This window comes from Lissotriton vulgaris, chromosome 5 (genome assembly GCF_964263255.1).
Source record: "Lissotriton vulgaris chromosome 5, aLisVul1.2, whole genome shotgun sequence".
Classification (NCBI taxonomy): domain Eukaryota; kingdom Metazoa; phylum Chordata; class Amphibia; order Caudata; family Salamandridae; genus Lissotriton; species Lissotriton vulgaris.
In genome coordinates, this window is record NC_141693.1 from 614,760,220 (window position 1) to 614,777,140 (window position 16,921).

Here is a 16,921-nt window from a genome sequence, read left to right on the forward strand (position 1 = left end):
AAGTTCCTCGTCACTGTGCGGCCCCTGTCGATCAGAGTCTGAAATGTATTCCCTCTCTGGTGACCCGCTGATATTCACAACTGCTTGTACCGCCTCAAGTTGTCCACTCAGTATCAATTCTGGCATTAAGCCAGAGGCCTGGGGGTGTCCAGGACTGCGATTTCCTTCGCCTTCTTCAGCGACGTCATAGGGTAGTCTCTGGCAGTGTCTCCCGTCGTCCAGGTGGTGATGAGTTGTAAGAGTCCAGCCATTCCTCTGCACTTTCCGGTGTGGTGAAAAAATGGGTCTTGCCATTTGCGATGACCCTCAACTTCGCAGGAAACAACAAAGAATACTGAAGATCACATTGCCACAAGCACCTCTTCACCGCCAAATAAGATTGTCTCTGTTTCTGGACTTGGAAAGTGTAATCCGGGAACTTCATAAACTTGTGATTGACCACTTGTATTTCATGCAATTTTCGAGTTTCTTGGAGAACAGTATCTCTGTCTCTGTAGTTTAATAAGCTGATTAGGAACGGCCTCGGGTTCGAGCCCAGAGGCGGGTGCTTGGCAGGCACTCTGTGTGCTCTCTAACAAACAAATGTGGAGACAGGGCCTCTCCTGACAGCAGCGATCGGATCCCGTCTTCTGCGTAACTCACTGCGTTTCTTCCTTCCACTCCCTCCGGAAGGCCCACAGCGCATACATTATTGTGGCGGGCCCTGACTTCAGCATCTTCTGCCCTATCTTCCAGTAATTCCACTTAATACAACAGGTCACAGATGTTTTTCTCTGTTGTGGACACTCACTGTGAAACCTCTGCGATTTCCCCTTCAGTGGCAGTAGTGGGGTCTGCAAGTTTCCGATGATCCACGTGTAGCAGCGTAAGATCAAGTGCCACTTTATCTTTTTTGCCTTCTAGAGACGTGGGGATTTGATTCATCATCTCTCCAAGCTTCTCAACCGCCGCTAGCACTGCGTTGAGCTTATGCCGTCATGGGGTCTGCCGCCCCCCATTGGGACGGCAGACCCCATGGTGCAGACCACATGGGGTCTGCCGTCTCTGCCTCTGCCATCCTGTCCAACTGCGCCCTGAGTCTGAGGGTGAGGGGCCGCCGACCCCCAGTGCCAACCTACGTCCGACCTCCACTTGACATGGGGCAACAGTCAACGAGCACCAAGCCGGGCGTCTTACTTCTTCAGGCACCTCTGGAAGAATCCCCAGGATCAGCTCCCACTGTTTGCAACAATCAGAGCCCAAAATCAATCAGGCAGGGCATATGCGTCTCACCAGCCCTGCACATAACGTATGCTGCAAGAGCATCGGCACAGAAGTAGGTAGGCGGGTTCCAGTGTTTCAGTCGTGGAAGGTAGGGTGCACCAGGTGCAATAGACTTTAATGCGTAGTTAGTCACCAATCCAAGGCATCACAAGCAGGAAAACTCCGGGGAAAAAAGCACATGGTGGGGCAGATCACACAAATCAGAAAGCACGTTAACAGGGTATTGCCAGCATGACATACCCTAACTTCTCTGAACGATCCCACACCCTCTTCCTCTGTCAAGGTCTATTGTGTCCCAGTCCGCTTCAACAGGCCTGACTTCCACTGTTTAGTCGGCGCTCAGCAGGGTGACCAAGCTGTTGCACCACAGGCCGCAGGCTCCAATGTTAGAAAGTTGTGTACCACCACCACGCAAGTTTATGAAGATGTCTCTTTTCAGCCATGATCAGGGCAAAGTAGTCGCGATGGAGGGTTCCAGCTCAGCTGTCCAGTCGCTGGGGTAGGGCAGTCGCCGGTCTAAGGTGGGCCACTTGGCCTGGTACCCCTTTGTCTCCCCACGCAGCAGCAAGACAGCATGGCGGGCCTGCCTCTGAGTAGCATCTCCCCCACCATACGCCTTCACAACTGGGTCTCCCCTGTGAATTCAGGGTCCTCACAGCAGATCGCAGCCGCCACGTCGATGCAGCCACACTTCACTTGGTGAGACCTAGTGGGTGGAGTCAGACCCAGGCCTCGGGTGAAGCGCCACAGCCGGTCCTACCACTTCGCCTTCCGACAGTCCTGTGGGTGGCATAATTCACCCCAGAGTCAGGCGGGATGCGCCATCTCTTGGTTCCTTATAGGCAAATTCCGGGCCATCCATTGCTGGAGATGGTTGGCGGAGTGAGACGGGCCATCGCAGTTGTCAGGGCCTAGGGGTAGGAGTCAATCCCCGGCACCACGTACCTCACTGCGCCCGATGCCCTGGAGCCACTCTCGGTAGAAGTGCAGGCAGGAAGATCCACTTCAGTTTACCCCGGCATCCATCTTCCTGTTTCTTCACTGGGATGTCGGGGTCGCCTCCGCGGTAGTTCTAGGTGGCAGCGGCCCCTCCAATTCAGACATATGCGGATTAAGGAGGCCAGAGAAGGAAGCCGATGACGGAGCTTTATAGCAGCAGGTCCAACTCCATTGCTGGCTAAGCCACGCCCCATGGCAGATATTTCTTCCATGATCACAATTAAGCTCAAGCAGGTTTCAAAGACAGCCTACCAGTTTATGAGGGACAAAATTAAAACTTAGTGCAGATACAGCTCAAACACATTAACTAGGGTCAGATACGAGCTAAACTCAACATAAAATGCACCTTATGTGACCCAACACTGTTGTACAAAGTATTTTTAAATTTTATAGATAACTGCACGATTGAATAAAATGTAGATCACTTAGATAGCATGATTGAGTAAATTAATACCAAAGACAGGAATGTTTAAATATGTTTATATCAATTATGTTATATGATAATGCTTGTATTAGATGCAATAATCTTCTTTACTTCAATATGTAGTCTTCCTTGTCACAGTACTTTGTAATGAGGCTGTTGCCTCGACCCGCAGACTATGATTACTCTCCCCCAATTGTTTTTTTTTAAAACAATTTTATTGACATTTAAAATAACATAACAGTACAATCTAGTACAGTAGGACTTTACGGTGCATAGTTAGAGGTGCAGCAGGGTATATAAACTTTCAATGTTGCGTATAAACATTGGAGACTGGTTTGTATAAGCTACTGTGACTAATAAACAAACTGTACAATATCTCGCAGGTATCGTACGTTATAGTGTGGTTATTCACTACGTTCTGATACAGAATCCTCATGCGGGGGTTTACATATAGTTCCACCGAAGGTATTCCATATTCCCTACACCTTTGTCCATTTTTTGGGGCATCCTCGGTGAGTGTAGACGGACTTCTCCACCACCACTGCTGCGTCCATGTCGTTACACCACTGGTGAAGGGTAGTATTTTGCTGAGCTCCCCAGTGTTGCGCTATATTCCGTGTTGCCAAAGTCATGCCTAGTGTTACCCAGTCCTGAGCTGTATTATTTAAGTCCGTGGACTCCCACACATTGAGAAGGCACCGTTGTGGTTCTGGGAAAATCGTGACCGTAGTGACCTGCGAGAGCGTGCGCATCACCCTCTCCAATACTGCGCAATCTCTGGGCAGAGCCAGAGGGTATGGAAGAGTGAACCTTGCTCTCCACATTGCCTAAGACAATGAGGTGTGTCTGTCTGTTTTACTTTGTGTAGCAATGTCCGTATATAGTACGTGTGATGTAGGATTTTTAATTGCACCAGCTTGAGCTTAGATGACATTGCTGCCTCCTTAGGGGACGCAAGCGCAGTCTGCTTTGTCTAAGTCACCTACTTCTATTTCCCATCTGGCCTTCAGCACCACAGTAGGGTCAGGACGGTTATTTATAATTCTACGATAGGTTTGGGATATAGCCTTTTTGTGAAGGTGATCCGTCAGGAGCCTGTCTTCTAATGGTGAGGACTCTTCAAGCCGTGTACCCAGTGAAATCAGTAACTCAAGTGCGTGTCTGATCTGCATGTAGTGAAATATTTCCGTCTTTGCCAGTCCATATGTGGCTTTCAAGTGAGTAAATGTGACCATTTCCCCTTTTTTCCATAAATGCCCAACTCTAGTTATTCCTATCAGGGCCCACTGTTGGAAGCCTTTGATGTTGCGTAGTGTACCCAGTCTTTTCGTGTCCTACAATGGCATTGCTTACATTATCACTCCCTCCCATCCCAGTGTCCACTAAACCTCAAACCAGACATGGGCTGTGTGAGCTGTCGGACCCGTGAGGTTGCTTCTCCTGTCCCTACTGTATAGTACTCCTATAATCCCTGCAATGTCCAGTAGGTGTCTATCCATTCGATACGCTGGGTCTTCTTGGGGTATGTGAAGCCATTGGTTTATGGCAACAAGCTGGGAAGCCCAATAATATACTTTGATGTTGGGGAGGGCAATGCCACCATCATACCAACTTCTCGTAAGATTATGCATGGCTATACGGGGCGTTTTTCCATCCCAGAGCAGACTGGTCACTTCTGCATTTATTGCTGTAAAGTATGCTGGGGTGACTGGGAACGGTTTATTTTGTAGTGCATAAAGCAACCCGGGGAGCGCCTTCATTTTAAAGAGGGCTGCCCTTCCCAACAATGTCAGTTGTAGTGTGCACCAATGTTTGACGTCGCCTCTAAATCTCATTAGTGGCTGTGTAAGATTTTGTGCAATAAACTGTGGTTTGCCGTGTGTTATGTATACCCCTAGGTATTTAAAGCCACTGTCGGTTATCTGAAGTGTACAGCCTTGTGGAAGTCACGGCGGGGATACGTGTAATATATAAAGAAGTGATTTTGTCCAGTTTATGGTATATCCGAAACCCGTCCACATGCCGTACAGATGTCTAAAAGGCCGTTAATTGAGTGCACCGGAGATGTCAAATATAATAGTATATCGTCCGCATATAGCGAAATGCGATCTTCCCAACCCATTGTCCATGTAAACCCACGTATCACCTGATCTTGCCGTATCCATGCAGCCGGGGGCTTCAACAATAGCGCAAAAATGAGTAGTGATAGTGGGCAACCCTGCCGTGTCCCCCTTCCCAACGGAAAGTCCGTCGATATATGGCCATTTACTCCGACCTGCGCCAATGATTGTGTATAGCGTAACTGGACTCATGCACAGAACTTGGGACCAAATCCCAGGTGACGGAGGAGCACAAACAGGAAGGGCCATTCCACAAGATGGAACGCCATTCGTGCATCCAGTGATACAATAATTGTGTCCTCCTGAATAGTGGATCTGCACGCAATAACACTATGTAGCAGTCTCAAACTGAGTGCAGTATTACGGTTTGGCATAAATCCGGACAGATCCGGGTGGATCACTATGGTGAGATGTTGCTGCAATCTCGTGGCCAGTGTTTTTGCTAAAGTTTTTGCTTCAGCGTTTATCAGGGAGATCGGTCTAGAAGACATACATTCCTGTGGTCGTTTGCCAGGTTTGTGAATCGCGACTATTGTAGCCAGGCGGTGATCTCTGGGTAGAATCCCCTTCTCCAGGCTATCTGTGTGCATGTTAAGTAAGTGTGGTATGAGTTGGGGTGCTGCTTTCTTATAGAATTCCACCGGAATTCCGTGGGCCCTAAGGATTTCCCCGTATGTAATGTACCTATCGCCTGTGTGAGTTCTTCCGGCTGTATATCTTCTTCCATAGCCACTGCCGCCACCGGGGTTAGCGTGGGCATGTGTATGTCTTTGAGAAATGCAAGATTGTCATCTATCGAGGCTGTGGCTGTTGGTGTATACACCTTTTTGTAATGTGCAACTTATGCTTTGGTTATTTGTTAGGGTTCAGCCGTTATCTGTCCATCGTCTAGCCGGATTTGTGCCACCCATTTACTAGCCCTCTCCTTCTTTTTGAGCCATACCAAGAGCTTACCCACTTTATTGCCTAGTTCATAGACAGTGTGTTGTTTTTTAGTGAGCATAGTGTTTGTCTCTTCCCGTGCGTAGGCTTTGTATGCCTGCTGTGCCAGGTGCAACTTATGTGTTGTTTCCTCATTAGTGTCTGCTAAATGGGCTGCCTCTACTAGAGATACTTTTAATTCTAAACTTTGAATTTGATGTCACTGAGCCTTTTTAAGACCCGTAACTAGGGAGATTGGTTGCCCTCAAAGTACCGTTTTATAGGCCTCTCATAACATTGTTGGGGAGGGGACACAGTATTGGTTTTCCTCAAAATAGTTCTTCGTCGTTCTAAGGAGATCCTCACTTATTTTATGATTGTTGAGGTATCCGGGGTGTATTAGAAACAATATGCACCATCTCGGGGAGGAGGTTGTATATAATGAGCACTCAAGAGTTGTCCGATATATCCCTAGGCAAATGTGTAATCTCTGTCATTCCTACCAGCCCTGTTGCCAATGTAAAAATCTCCCACATTTTAAGAAGTGTTCATCTTTCATGTTTACAGCCACATATTAATAATATAAGGTAAGGATGAGAGGGTGTGTAGCCCTTTTACAGGTAAGACAACAACTCAGAGTAATGAAGATTACTGGTAAGTAATTTGGGCATGACCTCCTCCTCTTACCTTCCTCAGCAGTCCAGTCCTTACTAATGAGAATGTGCCCAAGCTACACTCATTACATGTAGCTATATAGTTTACTCTGAATCAATAGAAAACAGACCATATTCTTGTTATGTTTTCATTATAAACTCATACCACAAAGCAAATCATTTCAGTTACTGATTGATGACAATACTCTTGTACCAAAAGAAAAATAACCGGTCCCTCCAACTACAGCCTGTTATGGGATTCAAAGGGCCTCATTACGATTCAGGCGGAAAGCCTCCGACCAGCGGTCGGAGGCTTTCCACTCGACATGGTAGGTTTTTAGTCCGACCACCGTATTAGGAAGACAGCAGTTGGAGTTAAATCTGTAAGGGGATTCTGGTGTGGTTCCAACGGGCTCAAGGAGCCCATCTGTGCATCGGAAAGACAGCATAATCCCTTAATGACGGCGGTTCCTCCATTGGGATTATGATGTCAGTTTCCAACAGCCATTCCATGTTGGCCTTTCCGACATGGATAGGCCGTTGGAAAGTGACGTTGCGTCCCCCTAGCATGTCCCCTTCCCCTCTGGCCCTCCGCAATGGGGCCTGGGTTGCACCTATGGTAGACCCCAAGGGTCCCTGCACCGTGTGGCAAACACCGCTTGGTACCTGCCATACGGTGCAAGGATTTTCACTAACTGCATTTTTCAACAGAAGCTTGTACTTTGAAACTTTCCGCCTGCTAGCACAAGCTTCCGTTAGAATAAGGATGTTTGCAACCACCCAATGGGTGGTTGCCTCATAATCATGCAGTCGGAACTGCCCACCTAAGGCGGTTCATAACGGCAACAGGGTCGGGCAGATGAACGTCCGCCCAACATCGTATCCAGGCCCAAAGTGTTATGATTAAACTTAGTGGCAGCATTACATATGTCCTTAAGTGACATCTCCTTGAATGTTGCCCAGAAAGCCAACATTCCTCTACTAGATCTTCCCTGAATTGCCTTAACAAAAGGAGTTGCATTAAGGTCATAAGCCAAACATACAGTCTGACGCACACATTTACTTATGATGAATGTATATGGATGCATTTCTTTTTTGCAGGAGTCCCAAAAGTGACAAACAAGAATTGAAATCCACTGCATTAGCACTGAACAGAACACTGTGCACCCTTTTTTCTGACTACGAGGATGGTGAAGAAAAATATACCGGCAGGACTATGTCCTCTCATAAATGAAAAGAGGCCACTACCTTTGGCACAGAGCCCAGATCTGTCCTTATCTTGAAAAACTTCAGATATGACTCCCTAGGAACCAAATCCTCAAATTCTCCCAGAAGACAGCCAGAAGTAATTGCTACCCGAAACAACCCTAACTGCTAGAAATTTAAAAAAAAAATATTCTAGGGGTTCAAAAGGAGAGTCCTATAAGGCCCTCAATACTAAAGGCCAGACTCAGGAGAAGACTGTAGAATGAGCAACTGGTAGTAGACTGATAAAACATTTAAACTGTCTGGAAGCTAGATTTTGACCCTCCATCTTTCTAAAAACAACCATTAACTGGGTAGCAAAAAGACATATAAGATGCCATCTCTAAGGAAATCCAAAGCTTATATTGGAGCAAAGGAGGAGTGCACCACTCCCCTTGATGCACACAAATTCCCCAAAGTGTTCAAATATATAGAGTAAATCTTAAAAGTAGCAGAGTTTCCAGACTCTTTGATTGCTAATGCTACTTCATCTGACCATCTCTGCTCTATCAATCTTTTCTTATCAACTTCCCAACCAGATTCCCTTCGTTGAGATGTCTCAGGGTTAAGAGGTACTCTAAGATGGGATGTCATTGTTGGAAAATCTATCAATTGGCTTCTGCTAGATTCCAAATTACAGGAATCCTAGGTCTCCTGGGCTAACAAGGTGTTTTTAGAAGCCACTGAGCCTTCACCTCGTTTATCCTCCTGAGAACTCTGGCCAGAATTGAAACTTGGGGAAAAGTAAACTCTAATCACTTTGAGTACGGAATGGAAAGAACATCCTAGCCCTCAGCTTTCTTATAGTGAAACCGAGAACAGAAGTGAGGAAGGAATTCCGTTGTGTCACATAAAGGTCAACACAAGGAAGACCAAACCTCTGGATTATCTCCTGAAAGAGCATTTAGGGCTTGATTTAGAATTCGGAAGATGGGTTACAGTGTCACAAACTTGACTGATATCCTGTTCTAGTGTATGGTATACTATGGCATTTGTAATAAGGTTTACAGAATAGATGTCACGTTTTGTGTCAGAGTAACTCATCTGCCAAAACTCTTAATCAGACCCTTAGACACAGTGATGTTCAGAAAGGAAATATTCTGCTCAAATGGCACCCTTGCCCATTTTCCTTTCCCGGAAGATGAATCACTCCCAGAGAAACATATTTGGCCTCCATCTGGCACCCTCCTAAGCTAAGAGAGCACGTTTTGAACCCTTGGGTCACCCTGATGATTGATGCAAGATCCGGCATTTGTTTGTCCATGACAATCCTCAAAGCTTCATCATGACTAAGAAGAAAGAAAGCCTGAAAGACTCAAAAGACTCCAACCGACTCTATTCAGTTCAAAGACATTTGATATTCTATAAGAGTCCACAGACCCTGAATAGGATTCTCATTCAAAACAGCCCCTTCACCCTTGCTGCTGGCCTCTGTTGCTAATGAATTCAGAGTTGTCAGTCTTCGATTTAAACCTATGCCTAGATTGTCTTAATTCAACCCCAGTCCGTTTGCTGGTGGCTCTTCTTAGTCAGCGAAATCGTCCTTCATATTTCTCTGACCGGGGATTTTAATATTCCAACAGATGCTGAACCAAGGATGAAGTTGCAAATGGGACCAAGGCATAATGGCTATTCAGGCCACCATCTCCCCTTGAAGATCGAGCTGTTCTCTGACTGCCTGAATAACCTTCCCTGATGTCAGCTTTCTCAGATTGGGAAGAAACACTTTGCCTACATCTGGTCTCTAGGTGTTCCTATGTATTGAAGGATGTAATTGAGAATTCTTGAATTAGAAGAAACTTATGACTCTGAAGGAACTGGTTAACTAATCATCAAGGTAAGGAAAAGGCCAAATTCCCTTGAGGAAATGGTCCGCCTTCGGTGAAATTGTAGGAAGGGCAATACATTTTACTCTGAACTCAAACAAATGGAGATCAGATTTCTTGACAGAGGCTATTTGTGGGATTGCATTCAGATTGTCAAAAATGTATTTGCAAAACAAAATGATCATCTTTGTTGATCTTATGTGATAAGGTAAACACCAACGTCCTCTGGCACTTATTAACCCTTCCGTCCTCCCCAGTGTTGCCGTCGGCCAACGGCCGACGAAGTCCCACCCACCCTTTAGAACGCCCGCATCGTGGCCGAAAAACCACTGTGGTTAAGGCATTAATCCATATAATAGAAATAGCAATGAGATCTACAACTTCAGTACAAGTTCTGTCATAGCTTGACTCTTTATTCAAATGTGAAAAGTACCATCGCCAACATGCCAAAAATTGTTTTAAAAATGGCCTTATAATTTGCAACAGAATATGCCACAGCATTCTACCACCTGAACTCAGGACGACAGCCATGACATGGCTACTGCTAAACTAAAAGGATTTTTTAAAAGTGGAAAGTGTAACATCTTTCCATTTACCTTGGACAAAATCAACTAATTTCAATTTAACAATAGTGAATGCTTCACTATTTGTGATTGTATCAACTGTGGAACAAGGTATGGATTTATGTTATTATCTGTCAATGTTCCCTTATATATGTAGGCTATATTATTAGATGCTTTAGGGAAAGAATACAGGCGCACATACATTCCATTTGGAACCAGGATAGCAGATACCCTCTAGCAACACATTACAGTGCAGTGCATGCTGATAAGATTACATCAAGATCACATTATGCTCTGGAGCTGGTGAAGAGGCCCCAACTCGGTGGCAATAGAGCAGGTTTGCTAAATCAACAAGAAGTTAAATGGCTAATCAGGCTCTGTGCCATTGACTGTGGTCTTAACATCGATTGGAAATTGCATAACTTTTTGTCTGCTCATTAAGCTCTACCTGTCTGCACTACTGTGTCTTTATAGCAACATCAAGTTTTGCTGCATAAGACCCTATCTTTCCACATTTCTACACTTGATATAATGATTACGTATCAAACCTATATTGTTTTTATGTTGCATGGAGTGTGCGTTCAATAGTTTCATAACATTCTCATCTGAAATGCATCTATGATTGTTTGGCTATCTGTCTGTCACTCTGGGTCTGATATTATTATGACAGTTCTATATTCTACCTTTTCCCTTGTTGTAAATCAACGGCGATTAGGTTAAGCATTAGCAAAAGACATGCTGTATTTTACCATTATCGTAGCAAATGAACCGACTCCATTTTGTATTCGTAGCAGCCATTTTGTATGCCATACATTGCCATGTGCTCATCATGTGCTTTGTCCTACCTTCTTGTTAACTGTGCCTGAAGTCTGCCCGGCAACAGGCTATATTTAGCATCCCCCACTTCCAGCATGCCCAGACATGCCCAGTAGGGTCTGCGGCTGTTACCAATTAGTTCCAGATAAGAATGTGTTTACTAGTTTCTGAAGACTTTTAACTCCGCCCACTCATCAGATGTGCTTTTCAATATGTCCTTATATGGACATAAAACTGCTCTTGTATTTTGTACCGCCTTCTTTTGAGCCCCCTCATTGTGTATAAAAGGGGCCATGTGCTTTAGTTCGGTGTGCTACTCTATACAATATTGAGGGTGTTGTGTGGACAGTAGTACCACTTTTAAAGGTTTAATCAACTTTGCTTTTGTATTTTCCAGTTTCTGTGCCAACTTCTTCCTATGGTCTGAGGACTCTGTGCAGAGAAGGGCAAACCCCTTTCACTGCTAGGCCTAGCTGAGGCTTGCTTACTTCAATAGGCGCCCAACACGAGGGGCTCATCGGCGACTCGGATGCCCTAAGGAGTGGTCGTGACAAAGGATTGGAATCTCGCCGCGGACGTGATCACTGCCAGAAGAGACCCGAGTCTTGGCATCCAAGGCGTTGTTCCTTTCTTTCCGATCTGACCATCTAGGTGGTGCCGGTCCTCGACTGAGATCTCTTCTGTTGGCTTGCTGTGCAGTGGCCGTTTGGTCGAATTTAGAACTTGGCAGTTGGAATCTGGACGCCCTGTGATTGGTAAGAACCGTTATACGGTACTTGCTGTGGTTTTGGAAGCCTGGGATTGGAAAGGCAGTTTTAGGATACGCTTGCTGTTGCAATTTTGGTTTGGTATGACTAGTCATGATGTGTATGTGTAAGTGTAATATATGTGTTGCAACACATATAGGCAGGTACTAATGAGGAGATTTTTCTCTAAAATGCGATTTTGATTTGAACGGCACAACGTGTTACAGATACTTTAAGTGCTACTTTGATTATAATACTGCATATTTTGCACTATTTTTGGCATGCCTGCTTTTAGCTCACATCGTAGGATGTGCTGCTTTTGTGGAAATAACTGGTTAAGACTTGAGAAATCGCAGCCGGCTCCCCCAGAGGGGACGCCTAACAGAGATATGTATATAAAACATGGTCTTTCTTCTATAATGTACAGCAAATTATGGAGGAAATACACGTGGAAGGATCCTGAGTTACGTTGGCCAAAGTATGGGTCATTTGATATGTGAAAGATTGAGTATGTGGAACAGTGTATGTTTGAGCGGAAATCCAGACAAGACATCTTTGAATGTGTACGAATGTGGGTGAAACAAGTACGTGAGCGTGAAAAACATGAGCAAGTGCTGATTGAAAAAGAGCAACAGAAGAATGTGTATGAAAAAGCGCAAGAATTAAGGAAGAAAGAGTTGAAAGAATTGGAAGAGAGACAGGAGAAGGAGCGCAGATTACAGATATCTGGCCAATATGCTGTTTGGCAACCTCTTTATCCTGTCCTTAATAAATCACAAGATGATTTTTCATTGCTAGATCATCCTCCTCCTCCGTATGCCGTTCCGTCCGCTCCAACTGGTGAAGATGAGGATTCCGGTGTAGATCGAACGAAACCAGATACTCGCTCTATGCATTCGGCTGAACGTGCGGCAGAACTTAGAAAGATTGCTCATCAAGCACTTCGTGATTCTGTTACTGTTTCTAATATCTTAGATAGTTTACAGGAGTGGCAGGATAGGGAGCAATTCTATTTTACCGAGCATTTTGCTGAAGAAGTTGTTGACATGTTTCGGAAAGTCTCTGGTGTTTTAGAACCTAATGATGTAGCAGCCGATTGTAAGCAAATACGTAATGGGCTTTTTACTCTCCCCCAGGTGGCTGATACGATAAGACGGTTGTTCAAACTATGAACTGAGGCACTTCGTATGCAAGAGGAGAAACGGAAAGCAGATGCAGATACACAGACGGATTCGCTCGGCGGGAAACAATCATCTATCTTTGGACCAGATAAGACCGCAATAGTGCATGCAAAGCCTATGCGAGTGGCCGCACCTTTAAATGTTTCTCCTAAGGGAGCGGGTACAAGTGACGATAAGTTTTCTGTAGATGCTAAAGGTTATTTTATTTATAATTTGGTGTATACTCCCTGGAATAGGGCAGATGTCCTTGCACTTAAAGCTGCATTGCCTGATCCGCGGAAAAATCCAGCCGCTTTCTATGAGGAAGTTGAGGGAGCCTTCAATTCTTGTACCATGACATTAGCTGATGTCGGTTTATTTTTCGGGCTAATATTACCGCCTGATATGTGGAGATCCGTGCGTAAAGTTGATGATCGCGCAGCGTATGGGGCATTATGGAAGGAGGTAGAGAGGGAAGATGAGGATAGGGAAACAGCGAACAACCCATGTCAGTTGATTTTAGATCTTCCTGGTGCAATATTAACTAAGTTAAAAACAATTATTCCCCTAAAAAGATTGATTGGACTATTTTAGCATTGTGTAAGCAAAAGGCAGATGAATCGGTTTCAGATTTCTTTACGCGTTTTGAGGAAGCCTTTCATGATTTTAGTGGTCAGTGGCTAACGGACGATACAGGCTGACATTTGTTTGTAGATAAGTATGTTACGAATCTAATACCAGGAGTGGCTAGCCGTTTAAAAGCTAGTGAAAGCTCTTGGACTACCTCTTCTCTGGCATCCCTCCTGATGATGGCTCAATATTACGAGCGTCAGGAATTAGAAGCGAAGGGTAGCGAGGATAAAAAGTCTAAAGAATTAAAAAACAAAGGTTATGTTATCTCAGGTTTATGATCCACCTCCTAGAGGTAACGATAGAGGCGGACGAGGATTTTATGGTTCCTCTTATACTCGTTTGAATTTGGCCGTTAATCAATGGGCATATTGTAGGAAATTTGGCCATTGGGCAGATGAGTGCCCGTTGTTGCGCTCACAACGCTATGTCCGTGGTCGAGGACCAATGAGAAATTGCGCGGGATATTCAGGACCCAGAGGCAACACGAACGATCATGCTAGGTTTGATTCTAATGTGCGGGTACAAAATGGATTCAATACTTTTGATAGGCGCAACCAATACCAGATGTCTGATTATGTGCAGCCTGATTTACATGATTCTGCTTATGCATAGGATTGTGTAGGATGGGGTAAGGAATCAGTTGAAGTTCCAGTAGATCAGAGGAGTCATTATGTTACAGCACATGTTTTAGGTTCTACTGATCAGTTTCTGGTTGATACAGGAGCTACTCGTAGTGCTCTGTCTAAAAAATTGGTTCCGAGGGCTCCCCTGTCTGACTTAATGATCACATCGATAGGGTTCGATGGAACAACTTCCCTTAGCCATTTATCACAACCACCTGCATTTCATGTTGATAAATTTGCTGCTCCATGCCCGTTTTTGCTTTCCCCAAATACACCAGACAATATTGTGGGTCTTGATATGCTCAAGTATTTCAGAGCCATAATAAGATGTTCCCCTGAAGGAGTACGTGTGATTTTGAATGATAATTACTCAGTGATGGACAGAATTTGCATTGCGAAAGAGGATACTGCATTAGCCTCCCTACCTAAAACTTTGTTGGCTACTTCAGATACTGATGTTGGACAGATGGTTATTCCACCGGTGCATATTAGTGTAAAGGAGGGAGCTGTGTTACCACGTTTGCCTCAATATAGAATTTCACAGGAGGGTGAGGACGCACTCACACAAATTGTACAAGATCTTATTGAAGTTGGGGTTGTTGAAGAAGTTCCATTTAATGTTTGTAACAGTACGATTCTCCCAATTTTGAAGAAAGACACTGATACTAGGATTTATCGATTTATAATTGACCTACGGGAGGTGAATAAGATAGTGGTGCCACAATACCCAGTGGTTTCTGACATCACGACACTTCTTACTTTAGCTCCACCGACTGCAACTACGTTCTCTGTTATAGACTTGAAGAACGCCTTCTTTTCGATCCCTATTCATCCTGATAGACGATATCTGTTCGGTTTCACTTTGAATAATCGATCGTACAGATTTTGTAGAGTTCCTCAAGGCTATACTGAGAGTCCTAGTATTTACAGCCAAGCATTAAAGAAACAACTTGATTCTTTTGTTCTGCCCAAAGGTATGGCGTTCATGCAATATGTCGATGATATCTTGTTGGCAACCGATACCCCTGAACAATGTGAACAATGCACTTTGTCCTTGCTTTCTTTCCTTGCTTCACATCATCACAAAGTATCGAAAAAGAAATTGCAGTATTGTAGACCAAAGGTAACCTACTTAGGTCACCTTTTGTCTAAGAAGGGGCGTGCACTCACATCAGATCGCATTCAGGCAATTTTAGACACACCAGTACCTTCTACACAGAAAGAAGTTTAAGCATTTTTAGGTCTTACTTCTTTTTGTAGGCAATGGATATTGGGATTTTCATACATTGTTAAACCTTTGTTAGCACTTTTGACAAAAGACACTCCAACACCCCTTCCATGGACAGATGAATGTGAGAATGCTTTTCGACAGTTACGACAAGCCCTTTGTTCAGCACCAGTGTTAGGTACTCCAGATTACACGAAGCCCTTTACATTGTATGTAAACAAGAGAGATGGATGTGCATTGTCAGTTTTAGTACAGACACATGGTGATAAGCAACGCTCTTGTGCATATTTTTCAGCAGTACTTGATCCTGTTGCTCGAGCGTTGCCTGGATATTTTCGCTCGGTTGCAGCGACAGCTGTGCCAATATGCCAGAGTGAAGGGATAGTCTTATCACATAAGCTGCTGGTGCTGGTACCCCATGCTGTTGATGCCCTTTTGAATCAAACAAAGACGCAGCATTTAACTAGTGCTCGTCTGACAGGATATGAGCTGACGCTGTTAGCTCCTCATATTACACTGAAGACATGTGCAACACTAAACCCAGCCACGTTGGTGCCATTTCCGGCGACGCAGCCTGAGGCGCAAGAAACACATGATTGTATTTTCCTGACTGAGGAACAGACAAAGGGTCGTATTGATTTGAAAGATACGCCCCTTCCAGATGTAGATTGAGAACTGTGGGTTGATGGTCCTGTCTGAAGTTACCGGATGGTATAACTTCAGCCGCATATGCAATTACTACGCTTCACACAATAGTGGAGACAGCTCGTATACCACAGAAGTCAGCTCAAGCAGCGGAACTAATAGTTTGACACGAGCATGTGAGCTTAGTACAGGTTTGCATGTGAACATTTATACAGATAGCCGCTACGCTTTTGGAGTAGCGCATGATTTTGGCCTGCTCTGGAAGGAAAGAGGTTTTCTGACATCACACGGGATGCAGATAATGCACAGAGAACTAGTGCATAATCTTTTGACTGCATTAACATATCCAAAGAAGATAGCTATAGTGAAATGTACTGCTCACAAGAAAGTGACTAATAAGGTGGGACAAGGAAATGCTTTTGTAAATCGCGTGGCATGTGAGACTGTGATGCAGCCTGACACTACTTCCATGTATGTAGTGAAGTCACAAGCTGAGCGTGGCACGATGCTAGGAAGGAATATTAGAGATACAGAGGACTGCTTCTGACAAAGAACGGGAGCAATGGTCCAAGGGTGGTGAGTTGGATGTTGAAGGTTGTTGGCAAAACAAACAGATGGATAGATGGAAGTTGCCTATAGCTTTTGTACAACCTATGGTTCAGATGGCACATGGGCTAGCACATGTTGGAGCTTCAGCAATAGTGAAACTGCTTACGCAAGTATGGGAGCATCCAGATATTGCTAGCACAGCTAAGAGAGTAGTACAGTCCTGCATGATTTGCCTACAATTCAATCCTGGAAAAGGGACACAAACTCCAGCAGGAGGATTTGCTACACCAACTGCACCTTTTGAAGTTTTGCAGATGGATTATATTCAACTTGAACGCTGTAATAATCTGAAGTATGTCTTGGTGGTGGTATGTGCCTTCAGTAAATGGATTGAGGCGTACCCTACAAAGGACAATACTGCAATTACTACTGCAAAGGTACTTTTGAGGGAATGTTTCCCTCGGTATGGTGTTTGTAGATTTTTGTGGAGTGATAACAGACCTCATT